Here is a 15,724-nt window from a genome sequence, read left to right as displayed (position 1 = left end):
AATCCTATTCAACATAGTACTGGTATTCTAGCCAGAGCAATTAGGCAAGAAAAAGGAATAAAAGGAATACAAATAGGTAAAGAAACTGTGAAAATATTCCTATTTGCAGACAATATGATCCTATACCTTAAAGACCCAAAAAACTCTACTCAAAAGCTCCTGGACACCAACAATAGCTAAAGCAAGGAAGTAGGATATAAAATCAACAAGGAAAATCATTAGCATTTCTATACACTAATAATGAACAAACTGAGAAAGAATATATGAAAATAATTCCATTTACAATAGCCTCAAAAAAAATCAAATATCTAGGTGTAAACTTAACAAAGGATGTGAACGACCTATACAAGGAAAAAAATAAACTTCTGAGGTAAGAGATTGAGGAAGACTATAGAAAGTGGAGAGATCTCCCATGCTCATGGATTGGTAGAATCAACATAGTAAAAATGTCTATACTCCCAAAAGTAATCTACATGTTTAATGCAATTCCCATCAAAATCCCAATGACATTCATGAAAGAGATTGAAAAATCTGTTAACTTTACATAAAAACACAAGAGGCCACCAATAGCCAAGGCAATACTCAGCCAAAAGAACAATGTTGGAGGTATCACAATACACGACTTCAAACTATATTACAAAGCAATAGCATTAAAAACATTATGGTACTTGCACAAAAACACACATGAAAACCAATGGAACAGAATTCAGGACTGGGATATTAAGACACACAACTATAACTAACTTACCTTTGACAAAGTCACTAAAAAATATGATGGAGAAAAGACAGCCTCTTCAACAAAAACTGCTGGGAAAATTGGTTAACAGTCTGCAGAAAACTGAAAGTAGATCCATGTTTATCACTCTATAACAATATTAACTCAAAATGGGTCAAGGATCTTAATATCAGACACCAAACTCTAAAGTTGGTAGAGGAAAGAGTAGGAAATACTTTGGAACCCCAGCAGCTCAGCAACTAAGAGATAGCATAGGTGAATGGGACTTCATAAAACTCAAAAGCTTGTTCTCAACAAAAGAAATGGTCTCTAAACTAAAGAGAACACCCACAGAGTGGGAGAAAATATTTGCCAACTACACATCAGAAAAAGGACTGATAACCAGAATATATAGGGAACTCAAAAAACTAAATTCTCCCAAAATTAATGAACCAATAAAGAAATGGGTAAGTGAACTAAATAGAACTTTCTCAAAAGAAGAAATTCAAATGGCCAAAAAAACCCATGAAAAAATGCTCACCATCCCTAGCAATAAAGGAAATGAAAATTAAAACCATACTAAGATTTCACCTCACCCCTGCTAGAATAGCCATCATTAGCAACACCACTAACAACAGGTGTTGGTGAGGATGTGGGGAAAAAGGAACCCTCTTACACTGCTGGTGGGAATGCAAAGTAGTATAACCACTGTGGAAAAAAATTTGGAGGCTTCTTAAAATCTAAACATAGATCTACCATATGATCCAGCAATACCACTCTTGGGTATATACCCAAAAGAATGCAACTCAGGTTACTCCAGAGGCACCTGCATACCCACGTTTACTGCAGCACTATTCATAATAGCCAAGTTATTGAAACAGCCAATATACCCCACTACTGATGAATGGATTAAGAAAATGTTGTATTTATACACAATGGAATTTTATGCCGCCATGAAGAAGAATGAAATGTTATCATTCACAGGTAAATGGATGGAATTGGAGAACATCATTCTGAGTGAGGTTAGCCTGGCACAAAAGACTAAAATCATACATTCTCCCTCATATATGGACATTAGATCAAGTGCAAACATAATAAGGAGACTGGACTTTGTTCACATGATAAAGCGAGAGCACACAAGGAAGATATGAGGATAGGTAAGACACCCAAAAAACTAGATAGCATTTGTTGCCTTCAATGCAGAGAAACTAATGCCGATATTTTAAAGTGACAGAGGTCAATAGGAGAAGGAGACCAGGGACTAGAGAAAAGATTAGTTTGAGAAAAATTTACTTAGAAGGTAACACACATGTACAGGAAAGCAATGCAAGTCAACTCCCTGTATAGCTATCCTTATCTCAACTAGCAAAACACTTGGTCCTTCCTATTACTGCTTGTACTCTCTCTTCAACAAAATTAGAGATAAGGGAAAAATAGTTTCTGCCTGGTAGCAAGGGGTAAGGGGGGGTAAGGGAGGGAGGGGGAAGGGAAGGGGCAGGGGGAAGGGGGGAGAAATGACCCAAATATTGTATGCACATATGAATAAAATTAAAAAAAGAAAAACATGTAGCACATCCATACAATTGAATATTATTCAGTCATAATGTAGAATGTAGTGACCCATGCTATGTGGATGATGAGCTTGGAAAACATGTTAAAAGAAAGACATTAGTCAGCAAAGAGAACCTATTATATGTATCCACTTACATGAACATCTAGAATAGACATTCCATAGAGCAGACAGTAGCCTGGCAGCTGCCAAAAGCTAGTGGGAAGGGATAGTAAAAAGAAATTGCCAGTGAGTATGAGGTTACTTATTGATGTGATGCAAATATTCTAAAATTAGATAGTGGTGATTTTAACTCTGTGAATATTCTAAACACAACAGAATTATATACTTGTAGAAAGGTGAATTTTTATGGAGTGTTGTGAGGCTCATCTGTAATTCCAGCACTTGAGGCTGAGGCAGGAGGATGCAAATTTGAGGTCAGCAGGGGCTACATAGCAAGGCCCTGTGTCAAAAAAACATAAGTGATTCTTGATTTTTTAGATGAGGTCTTGCTATGTTGTCCAGGGTGTTTTCAAACTTATGGACTCAAGTGATGCTCATAAAATGGTGAATTTTATTGTAAGTGCATTATATGTCCATGAAGCTGCTATTAAAACATTGTTTGTGTGTGTGTGTGTGCGTGTGTGTGTTTATTTGTGTGTGGGATAGATAAGATTGGAATGACTTCCACATGGAAGTTCTTTAAACTAATCTTTCTACCTTTATACATGTTTGAAAATTTTTATGAGATATGTATGTATTCTAAACTCCAATGGAGCTCTGGATTTTGAGAAAGCTTGAATGTTGGGAAAAACTTCTTTTTTTGGTGGTACTGGGGTTTGAACTCAGGGCATCATATTTGCTATGCAGGACCTCTACCACTTTAAGACACACTGGTAGCCATTTTTGCTTCATTTAATCATGCCAATAGTGAACTCAGGCCTTCTGTTTGCTAGGTACATGCTCTACTGCCTGAGCCATGCCCCCAGCCCTTTTTGCTCTGGTTATTTTGGAGATAGGGTCTTGCTTTTTGCCTAGGCCAGCCTGTTGTGTAATCATTCTATTTTTCACTTCCCACAGCAGCAGGGCTGACAGGCACAAACTACCACATACAGCTTTTTTCCATTGTGATGGAGTCTCACAAATCTCCTTGTCTTCCTCCATCCCATGATCCTCCTGATCTCAACCTCCCAAAGCTTGGGATGACAGGCCCATGTCACAGCTACTGGGTATTGATCTCACTAACTTCTTACCTGAACTAACTTTGAACCACTGGTGCCCAGCATGCTTTTGTTATCATTGAGATATGGTTTCATGTTTACTTCCAGACCAGCCTGGACCACGATTCTTCTATGTTCCCCAAGTAGCTGGGATGAAATGCATGAGCCTCAGCACCCCACTAATGTTAGGGAAAGTTTTTAACTTACTCCCTTCTCCAAGGAATATAATGTAGTAGCGAATTCTGGGATGCAGAGAAGGTAAGTAGGATAACACCTGTGCTCACCATACCACACCTTGTGGTAAGGGAACCACCAGCCCACCAGATTTAGGCTCCCATGAATCTTTTGGGAGACTCATGGGAGTCCAGGTGCCATGACAATGTACTTGTGCTGGTACCTTGAATTGAGAGAAAAGGCCAGAGCTCAACACGCAGCCAACAGTCCAGAAAAAACCAAAAGACAGGAACACAGCTCCACTCATCATTGCCATAGCTTGTACACCAACAGGGAGAATTCATTATCCTGAAGCGCCTCCAGGCTCAACTGCCTCCAACTCCAGGATCCTGTAGAACCCTCAGGTCTGTGAGATCACACTCAGAAGAGGAGGGAGGGGTATGGAAGCTCACATGAGTGAGGTCAGACTCAGAAGAGAGGGGGGAGGGGCATGGAGGTGCACATGAGTGAGGTCACACTCAGAAGAGAGGGTTGAGGGGTATGGAGGTGCACATAAGTAGATAGGGACAGAGTAGAAACTAATGTCCTTAAAGTAGCCTTTCTGCTTACCTTTTGGGTTCTCTGATGCCTTCCTCTACCTGAATGTCCCACTGAAACAGAGGGGAGGAACCCACATCTCCCTAAAGGATTGAGGAAGTAGTTATAAGCAAGGATAGAACAGAGTTACATACTGTCAAACCACTGCTGTTATTAATGATAAACTTGTGTTGTAAGTATCCCCTTTAATGTTTATTTTTCTTTTAAATGTGCTGAATTATTGGAAGCTGCCAGCAACTAGACTCCCTAATTAACAGCTGTTAGACCCTTCCCTGGGGCCCTGGTATCTTGAACAAAAGACTATGAGCCAGGCAGCCAGACTGCTCTCACACCAGTGCCAGTTGCTTTGGACACTCTATGGACACATAGAGGAAGCTACATGACAAGCACAGCTTGCTGCCAAAGCACAACACTAACTCCCGAAGGCACTGTCCCAGCATACAACTTGCACTGGAGTTTTGTCACCACAAACCTTTGTAAACTCTAGTTGACTGTACAGCCATTTCCACCCAAGACAGAGTGTGGAGCCCTTCCCAGGTGGCCCAACAGAAGGCCTTTGATTAGTGCAAACACAGTCCTTTATTTGCACAAGGGAGCTGCCTTTCCTGCTAATATGAGGGATTAAGTCCTAACTGGTGTTCACACAGTCCTCATTTGCATGAAAGGACTGCCATGATTGGTGCCGATGTTGCCACACCACCTTTCTGACTAAGCAGGTTATTTAGCTCAATTTGAGAGTCAGCCAGGAGTCACCCTCCTGCTTTGCCCCTGGTGTTTTAAGTCCAATAAACTCTTCTATCCAGTGGTCTTTTCTTGCCTATTTTTGATTTTTATCATTAGTACAGTGACTGACTGGAAACATGGAGAAAAGAGAAGAGGTGGGCAGGAGTGGATGCAGCAGCAGCAACAGCAGCAGCAGTAGTGACCGTGATAGCAGAGCTGGAAGGACCAGGAGCATCAACAGAGCTGCTGGTGGCCTAGGCGTCCCCTGCCCAGGCAGAGTAACAGGCAGTGGTAGCAGCAGACATGACAGCACAGGTAGAAGTGCAAGGCAATGGTAGAGCTGGAAGCTGTGGCAGACCATTGCCCTGGCAGTAGCAATGTCAGCAGTGGCAATGGAGACAGCACCCAAGGTAAACGTGACAGGAAGAAGAAGCAACAGACACAGTAAGGGATGGCAAGGAGAAAGGAGACAGGATGGAAATCTGAGGCTCAAGAAAGAAGAATGTAAAGAGCTAGAAAGAAGTGAAACTGCAGGCCCCAAATCACCAAGCAGCTTACGCAGGCTATTATTAACAAAGAGTGGCCAAAAAAACCATGAGTGATCAAGATATCACACTAAGTTGCTGGGGATATAGCTCACATGTAGAGGGGTTGCCTAGTATGTACTAGACTCTGGATTTCATTCTCAGCAATGCAAAAATAAATAAATGAATACATACATACATACATACATACATTAGAATTTTGCTTGCTATAGTTTATATCTGGAACATTCTCCAAAGGCCCATGTGTTGAAGGGTGGGTCACCACTCTATGGGAAGTGGTAGAACCATTAGGAGGTAGAGCACTGTTAGAGGAAAGTAGGTCACTGGGGGTTGCCCTTTCATGGGATGTTGGGACCCCAAGATCCTCTCTGTTTCTGGCCAACACAAAGTGAGCCACTTTGCTCCAATTTATGCTCTATTGTGATATTCTGCCTTGATAGAGGCCCAAAAATAATAGGTACACATGAAAATGGATTGACAACTTTAAAACATGATTTAAAAAAACTTTCCTCTTATTAAGTTCATCATCTGAATTAGTTTGTCACAGTGATAGAAAGTTGTCATAGTGAAATAAAATTATGCAAAAAATAGCACAAAGCCTGTGATACATTCCTGTGGTTACTCATATGCCACCTTTCCCTGTTAGGTTTTATAACTATTCATATATTTTCAAAGGAAAAGTTTATATTTTGTATCTTTAACTGACTTTTTCCCAAATTTTAATTTTGTATTGGGTCCCCAAGTTATATAGCTGGCCTTTCTTGGAGCCCTTGTTTTCCTGCACTGTGTGCAACAGCTGATTTAGAGATCTTCTGGGGACAAAAAGCCACACAAGGGATGGGGTTTAATTCAGTGGCAGAGCACTAGCATATGTGAGGCCTGAGTTTACTCTTCAACCACACACACACACACACACACACACACACATCAATTTAGTACAGGTGTATTCATTTGCTAGGGCTACCATAACAAATAACAAACTAGCACACCATGGGTGAGCTAACACTGTTCTTGAGGCCACAAGTCTGGGATCAAAGTGTTGGCAAAGTTGAGTCTCTCCAAAGGCCACAGGGAAAGTGTCTCTTCCAAAAGACGGACTCTTCAACAAGCGTTGCTGGGAAAAGTGGTTAACCGTCTGCAAGAAACTGAAACTAGATCAATGTCTATCACCTTGTACTAATATCAACTCAAAATGGATCAAGAACCTCAATATCAGATCGCAAACTCTGAAGTTAGTACAGGAAGGAGCAGGAAACATTCTGGAACTAATACGTACAGGCAAAGACTTCCTCAATAGAACCCCAGCAGCCCAGCAACTAAGAGAAAGGATGGACAAATGGGACTTCATAAAATTAAAAAGCTTCTGCACAACAAAAGAAATGGTCTCTAAACTGAAGAGAACACCCACAGACTAGGAGAAAATATTTGCCACCTATATATTATATATTCCCTGTATGTTCTAATATATAGAACATACAGGGAACTTAAGAAACTAAACTCTCCTAAAATCAATGAACCAATTAAGAAATGGGCAACTGAACTGAACAGAACTTTCTCAACAGAAGAAATTCAAATGGACAAAAAACACATGAAAAAATGCTCACCATCTCTAGCCATAGAGCAAATGCAAATCAAAACCACACTAAGATTCCACCTCACCCCTGTTAGAATGGCCATCATCAAAAACACCACCAACAACATGTGTTGGCAAGGATGTGGGGAAAAGGAACCCTGGTCCACTGCTGGTGGGAATGCAGCTGGTGCAACCACTCTCGAAAAAAATTTGGAGGCTTCTTAAAAATCTAAACATAGACCTGCCATATGATACAGAAATCCCAGTCCTGGGGATATACCCAAAGGAATGCATCACAGGTTACTCTAGAGGCACCTGCACACCCATGTTTATTGCAGAGCTATTCACAACAGTCAAGTTTTGGAAACAGCCAAGATGCCCCACATTGATGAATGGATCAAGAAAATGTGGTACTTGTACACATGGAATTTTACTCAGCCATGAAAAAGAATTAAATCTTATCATTTTCAGGTAAATGGATGCAACTGGAGAACATCATTCCGAGCAAGGTCAGCCAGGTTCAAAAGACCAAAAATCATGTGTTCTCCCTCATATGTGGACTTTAAACCTAGGGCAAATGCAGCAATGTTGTTGGACTTGGATCACATGACAAGGGGATAACATATACAGGAGATATACAAATAGGTAGAAAACCCAAAATATGAAAGCATTTGATGTCCCCACTCCAGAGGAACTAAAACAGAAACCTTAAAACAACAGAGGTTATCATGAGAAGTGGATCAGGAACTAGTGTAAAGATCAGTTAGAGATGAATCAACATGGGTTGTAACACATTTGTACATGAAAGCAATACTAGGAATCTCTCTGTATAGCTATCCTTAACTCAACTAGCAAAAAGTCTTTGTCTTCTTTATTATCCTTATGTCTTTTCTGCAAAAAGTTAGTGATAAGGGCAGAACAGGTTCTGTGTAGAAGTCAGGGGGGAGGGGGGAGACAGGTGGGAGGGGGGCAGGGTGGAGAAATGACCCAAACAATGTATGCACATGTGAATAAAAGAATAATTGAAAAAAAGAAAGTATCTCTTCCAGATCATGGCCAAGAGACAGTGTTTCCTCCCTATGCCTTCACATCACCTCCCCTTTATAAACACTTGTGTCCAAATCTCTTACAAGGACAACTGTCATATTGTATGAGAAACCAGCCTAGTGACCTCATATTATCTTAATTACCTCTGCAAAGACTTTCTCCAAAAACACTCACATTCTGAAGTCCTGCGGGTTAGGACTTCAATATCTGAATTTGGAAGAACACCATTCAACCTACCCCATTATGTCATCCAGTAGCATAAATATTATTTCTCTGACATGCTGTCAAGAAAGCAAAAATAGAACAAAAAAACCCCCTAAAAGAGTATATAAAACAACACAAAACCTATACATTCAGCATACTTAAAAGAAAAAATGGCCAACTGCAAATGAGCAGCAAGTAAATAGAAAAGTAAATGCTCACATGAGTTCCAGCTCTTTCATGTCAGGGAAGCCCCAGATGGAGCCTAAGATCTACCCTGCATTTGGAAATGCTAAAAACCAGTCTTGGTAGATTACAACAAATCAGCAGGGGTGGGAAAGACCTGGGAAGAAAGACTTCAGTCAAGCAAGACCGTGGTGCACGTGCTCAGCACATTCTGGGGATGGAGTAATTTGCAAGCCATTTGCCTGGAAGTTTTCATACAATTCTTTGTCTTTTAGAAACCAAAGCAATGGGAAACAGGCCAGCTCCAAATTCCAGATGCTTTCCTGCCATTCACTTTGATCCCCACCACCTATTTCTGCAACCTTCTTCCATCCTTCTTTTCCCAGCAGCAGCAGATCTGTCCTTTCACTTGCTTGGGACAAAATCCAGATTTCATCCCAGGCTCCTGTCTTTCTCTCTCACCCCCTCACTACCCAATGCATTAGCAAGTCCTCTCCTTTCTATTTTCACACAGCCCCAAATCTGACACATCCCCCTGTCCTCTCTGTTGGCCCCTTCCCTTCCCTCATATCTCATCACATCACCCTAGGAAGAGAATCAGGGCAGCCTTGCAGCCTACACACATGCAGCTTTAAGTAACCAATATAGGACATGCACAAATTGCTTTTGCTGAAAATCACTGACTCCTTAGTTGAGCACACAAATAACTAATAGTAGGAGAAAACCATGGCACCTGTCCTCCATTTTGTATCTTTCTTTGCTGTAAGCCATTCTCTTTGTAGTTACTTTGCAATCATCTTGGATTCCAGGAAAAACAGATAACATCTTCATAGCCAGGGACAGAAACTGCACCCGACAGTAGACCAGTAGGATGAACCACCTGCCTGGGTCCACATTCCACATGATTATATTTCAACATACAAAAATTCAGCCAACATTTCATGTGATGCTGACATGCCCTACATTCTTGCAGCCTGTGAATATGTCACATTGTGTAGGAGTAGGTTGCAGCATTGTGTCTTGGAAAGAGCTGAATTCTTATATGAGGCTATCTTACAAATGACAAAACACACCATGTTTAACAATGAGACTGAATACTCCATATCGATAGTGCAGAAAAAATGTGCACTTTTTTGTGGCTGCAATTCCCCATCCTCTTAAAAATCTTGTAATGTCAGATTTTAAAGAACAACACTTTATTCTTGTTTTGATTTCACAAGAATATAAACGACTGACTAGCTTCTGAAAGTTTGAAAGACAGACTTTCATCATTTGATTTAAAAGCAGATTTATTAATTGTTGAATTTCAATAGGGCCTACAACTCAGTAAGAACAAAAAGATGCTGTGATTGTTTTTGGATATACTGCCCTTCATAGAGAAAGACAAAGACCCTTGAGCATTTTCTTCTCTTAAATTACATAACACTCTGAATGGTGAAAAGCAAATGCACATTAAGTAACTGACCACTAACTGCTCACAAGGAGAGTCCATGGTTCCTAATAAATTCTTCTTTTAATGAGTGCCCAAATTATCCACTGAGTGAAATCAGTGGGTGTCATGTAGTTCTATCTGCATCCCCCTTGGCTCCAGCACTCAATACTAATGGTGTTTTCATGTCCCTCATTGGGTACTGCCTGACTTAAGTACCTCTGAAAGACATGTAGGCAATGTTACAGCTTGTGGTAAGCCACACTTTTTTCCTCTGTGCACAGACCTTGTAGTCTGTGAACCTAAGAAATCCCATGTCCTACTTGGGGGCACAGCACAGAACCCACGTGGTGCATACATACACTGTCACAGGACACTCAAAGACACTGGACTTTGAGCCTGAAGCAGAACAAGACACACTTGTGCAGAGAGCTCCTCTCCAACCTGCTGTGGGCATTTGTGGCCTTCACCTTCTCTGGTAGGGATGGTCCACACATGGCTGGGGTGTAAAGGATGAAGCAATGTATGCAGGAACACGGTGATTTACATAGACCTGATTGGGGAACATGCATGGGAGAAAAGCAAGCAAATAGTGAATGCAGTTTGGTTTTGGGTCCTAATTCTTATAATATTTTATTCAGTACATCAGAGAGGATCAGCTCTGTTTTCTGATTATTCCCACTGGATCCAGCATGACCCAGAAACTGACTCAAGTCCAGACAGCCACATCTAGGAGGGAAGAGGAAGAAGTCTCTCTGGAATGTTCCTCTGAAACTAGTCTGCTGGAAAATTTCGTTTTTTTTTTTTTTCGGTGCTGGGGACCGAGCTCAGGGCCTTACACTTGCCAGGCAAACGCTCTTCCACTGAGCTAAATCCCCAACCCCCCATTGCAATTATAAAGAACTGATTTTATGCTAAGAGAGGAGCAGTGGGAGAGCTAGGCAAAGGTCCTGTGACTGCATCTGGTATTTATCCTGAATTACTGACAGTCAGCCAGATAAACATTTGGGTAGGAACTATTGATGAGTATAGGCACAGGAAGAACTGTCATTTGTAAGGTATAGTGGAGCTTATCAGGATATTTGGGAACTATAGGGACAAATTAAAACTTGTCTATCCTCACCTTCTTCAGTCTCATTTTGGGATGAACTTGAGGATAAGCAGTGTCCTTTGTCATCATGCTTCATACATACATACTTGGTCTTAGACAAAGAGAAGCTGAAGGAGGAGGACATGTGGGAAGAGGAGGAGCTGAATCAGCAATTAATCAGTGGGAACATGTGAGCTGCCCCAGGGTTGGAAGCCCTGAACCTTCAGAGGTACCTGAAATCTTTGAAGAATCACAACTACCTTCTAAAACTTGTACAATATCTCTTGTAGCTAGAACAGAAATCACATGCAAATACTCTTGCAGATAGTTAAGTGCAGACAATACAAAACCACCACAGTACCTCCTTGTCAACTTGGCATCCATATGCACCAACTTTAACACTACTTAAAGTTCAAATACAGATCAATCATACTTCCTGCTGATATGATGCAATATTTCTCACTCAACCACAAGCATTCTAACCCTCCCCTAAAAGAGGACACAAAGTTCATTAATCCATCTCTGTGATATGTTCATTCCTCTTCTAGTAGAGTCACACTCCCACTGATATCCTGAAATATAATGAGATATAAGATTAACTCTCATTAGGACATTTGATGCTGCTACATCCAAACAAATAGGAGGAGAGTAAACCATGATATATGTATATGTACATATATATATATATAAATACATATATACATCAAGATGCAAAAGAAATTTCAATAATTTCATAATGATTTTAGTCCCTTTTTCTATAAATGATCTCATAACTATGGCTGATCTTAATAATCACCTGTACTTTTACTCACTCCCATGATCTCTTTGCTCATAATAAAGTATACTTACTAGACTTTCTGCAAAACAAGATCCTCAGTTAGGAAGGCAATATGGATGCCATGAAGTTTTGGCAGGAGAATTATGGGCAGGCAAATGGAGGCATTCAAAGTTGGAGTGAAAACAATATTAACAAAATTTCACAACAGAGAAATTTATATACTCTGTTTTGAGAAACATTAAGAAAAATGTCTGACTTCTCATTAGATGTATTGGAAATAAACAAATAAAAAGCATTATAAAAGTATTTGAAGGAAAACAAAAATTTCAAGCTACCTTCCTAAGAGCAACATATATATTTTTAATTGTCTGTTTTAAAAATCACTCTTAAATCAGACACAGTGACACACATCAGTAGTCCTAGCATATGAGAGGCTGAGGTGGAAGGGTACAGGTTTGAGGCCACAAAGGATAACACAATCAGACTTCATCTTAAAATACAACTATTAAAAGAGTAAAAAATTCATTCACATATTGGAAAACTATACTTGCAATTAATATTTCTTTCTTTCTTTTCAGAGATTGGGTCTTATTCTGTTGCCGAGGCTAGCCTTGAACTCCTGGGTTAGCTGATCCTCCTGCCTCAGGTTTCCAGAGACTGTATTTGTAGGTTGAATTACCCAATTCTGAAACACATATTTCCAAGAAAGGGCTCAAATGCAAAAAGTATGAGAAAGTTTATAAAGTCATTAAGAAAGAAAATAAAAAATGGCAAAATTTAGCCAGCTAAGAAATGTAGTCTATAATTAGTAAGCCTATAAAAAGCACTCAATATCATGGAAGTGAAAATAAAATGCCTTTTAAGTGCTCCATTTCTGTTCTTTTTCATTGTTGTTGTTCTGGGGATACATTGTGATATTTAGAAAAGTTTTTACTATATATCATAGTTGAATTCACACCCTCCATCATTCTTTATCCCTCCTGCCCCCATTCTAAAATAGTTTCAAGAGGTCTCGTTTTCCATTTTCATACATGTGTACATAGTACACCATATTTACCCTCCTAAACCCTTTCCTTATATCTTCCCCACTTCACACTGATAACAACCCCTCATAAGGATCTGTTTTGCCTTCCTGCTCTCCATTTTTGTAAACATTTCTGTTCTTTCAACATCCTGAGGGTACCAAAGTAGTCAGGAGGAAATGACCCACTGGCTGGTAGTAAAAATAAAGACTATCACCATGGTTCTCTAGAATCTTCCATCATGGAATTCAAGTGGAGAGAAGAAAAGGCAAAAATGAGCCACAGACCTGGACCTTGAAGAAAAGTAGGGTTTACTAAGAAAAAAAAAGTTGATCTCTATTGAGCCTACTACATGTGAGGAACTGTATGACAAATTTCAGAATTACTACTTAGTTTAAATATCAAAACACTATGACACAGGTTTTATTTTTCTCATTCTGTGGAAAGTGAGACATAACTTTACCTAATTTTGAAAAGTGTCTACTTTGTTGTCACCTAGAGTATGGCATCTGAAAGGGCTCCTAAAGAGCAAGGATTTGACTATGGAGAAGCAATGGCCCCAATGCAGGGTGGCCACACATCTCAATGATGGTGACATTACTGGTTTCAACTGGATCCAAAAGGTGCTTGGAGAAAAACAATCCAAATCTAGCTACAAATTTTTCACAGATCAGCAGATTAATAAACCATCAACTAACCAGTTAACAGTGTTGAATGCATCAGCAAGTCTCTTCTGCCATAGTGTGCTGTGCTGTATAAGGGGGTACAGGAAAAGACTCCTGACACATTCAGGCATGTTTCCAAATCAGGACCTTTGCCCCTTGTCTGTAAAGCTTTCTTCTCAAGCATTTCTATGATGTGCCTCTGACTTTCTGCAGTCAATGTCATCGACTTGTGAAAACTTTGTCTAAATCTTTATTTTTCTTCATTGAGAATCAGACAGTAGCAGATACCATGCAAAGATAAAGGAAGCAGTTCTTAACTGCAGTACTGCCACCTGGTGCCCATCTAAAATATTTTGTGACAATTATTCTGGCTTCCTTGTGGTCCTCTAGTGTTTATGCATTAAACTGTAGAGAAGCCTAGATGCAATAGGAGTTACCACTGCTGAATCAAAGTCAGCAAACTTCCATTGTAGTAATCATGCCAGAGAGGATTCAGGAGGACTGGCTGGCTGTTGATCTGTTGCCCTCCTAGAAGTGAAGGTGACTACCTTTGAAATAACAGATACAAACTGTGCAGTGATTTGGGCTAGAGAGGAGTAGTGTACCTTGGAAATAAAGCTTGGTGTTGAATGAAGTGGGAGGTTTTTCTCAGCTAAGTGAAGTTTTGTTTACTCTTCTGCTTTTTACTGTATTATAGAAATATCCTGAGAAGTGGGAGTAAGTCACTGATAGAGAACATTGTGTAGTAAACTTTTCCCATGTTATACCATCCTCCCATCCTCCAGGTATAAGATAAAATGTATCTATTTCTTATTATTAGTAAGAAACTTGATACATGACATATATCTATGATAATCCATGAAACCTCCGCTCTAAATTGCAAAATACATCTCAGAGGAATACTGTGAGCTTTATCTTGCAGATAGATAAGTTTTCACTGTAATTTCAGTTTCTATCTCCTTATACTCCAATATTTCATGTCAAGAGGACCTGGTTGAGTTTCTAAGATAAGAAAGTTATTCTTCTATATGACTTTCACATGTGTTTTCTTTTTTTTCCAGTGTGGATTGAACTCAATATCTCCTGCTTGTAAGGCAAGAGTATTACCACTTGGTATTTTCATTTAATTACTGGAACTATTCAAGGTGTTAAGATTCTGACCAAACTTTTAATGCCATATTGTTGGGTTGAAATTCTACCACTTAGTAATTGAGTGATATTGGGATGATTACCTAATGATTTCTATGATAATTTTCCTAATCCCTGCATGAGGGTATAGATAATATATCAAATTGTTATTGTGAGACAAATGAGATAATGAATCCCAATGCTTACTGCAGTGCCAACACAAAGAAACAGGTTACTTAAAGAAAAGGAGGTTGAGTGTGGGAGAGGTTAAATACCTTGTACACTGTGATAAAGTGAGGATGACAGTACAGCCATACGTCCAGACCCTATTTTCAGACTGTAGCTCATTTTCCAGGGAAACTGCCTTCCTCTCCTTGAATGGCATCTATGTGCTAAGCCTGGTACACACATGGGCTTTTCAGTCACAAACCCTGTTTGATTACCTGTTTAGCAGAATTTCCAAAGAAAAAGACCTTGAATTACTAAAAAGGTTCATGTTATATTATTTTTGTTACAGAAGACACCTTAATTATAGAAATTGTAAATTCTAGGAAGGCAAAGAGAAGAAAATAAAATCATCTCTTAGCTTATATCTGAGGGAAAGTGTTTGGATTTTGTGGTGTATTTCTATTTGATTTCTGATTGGCCACATATAATGAAGGTGTATATTACAAAGATGTGTGTGAACTGTTCATTCCGTATCTAATCTTCCTTTTCACTTCAATGCATTATTAACACTTCCTTATGTCAGTCATATTTCCCTACCATGAGTGTCCTGATATGAACATTTTTCCCTGAGAAAACAGCAGCACTACCTTAGTAGAGCAATGGAGGAGTCTGGGGCTGGAGACCAAATGGACAAGTTGTCCCCTCAACCCTCACCTGAGAGCAGCACCTCCCATCAGAGGTAGGGAGACCCTCTGCACATTTGGTTTATCTTCATTTTTAACTAACTTGAAAAATAACATACATTATTTTAACATTTCTTCTGGATAGTAATAAGGTGAAACTGTTTTACCTTTTAGGAAGAATTTCAACTTCAATTTTAGTGAAAAACAAGACATCCAAAGATGGGGACTTTG

This window comes from Castor canadensis, chromosome 3 (assembly GCF_047511655.1).
Source record: "Castor canadensis chromosome 3, mCasCan1.hap1v2, whole genome shotgun sequence".
NCBI classification, from domain to species: domain Eukaryota; kingdom Metazoa; phylum Chordata; class Mammalia; order Rodentia; family Castoridae; genus Castor; species Castor canadensis.
This window is presented reverse-complemented; position numbering follows the sequence as displayed.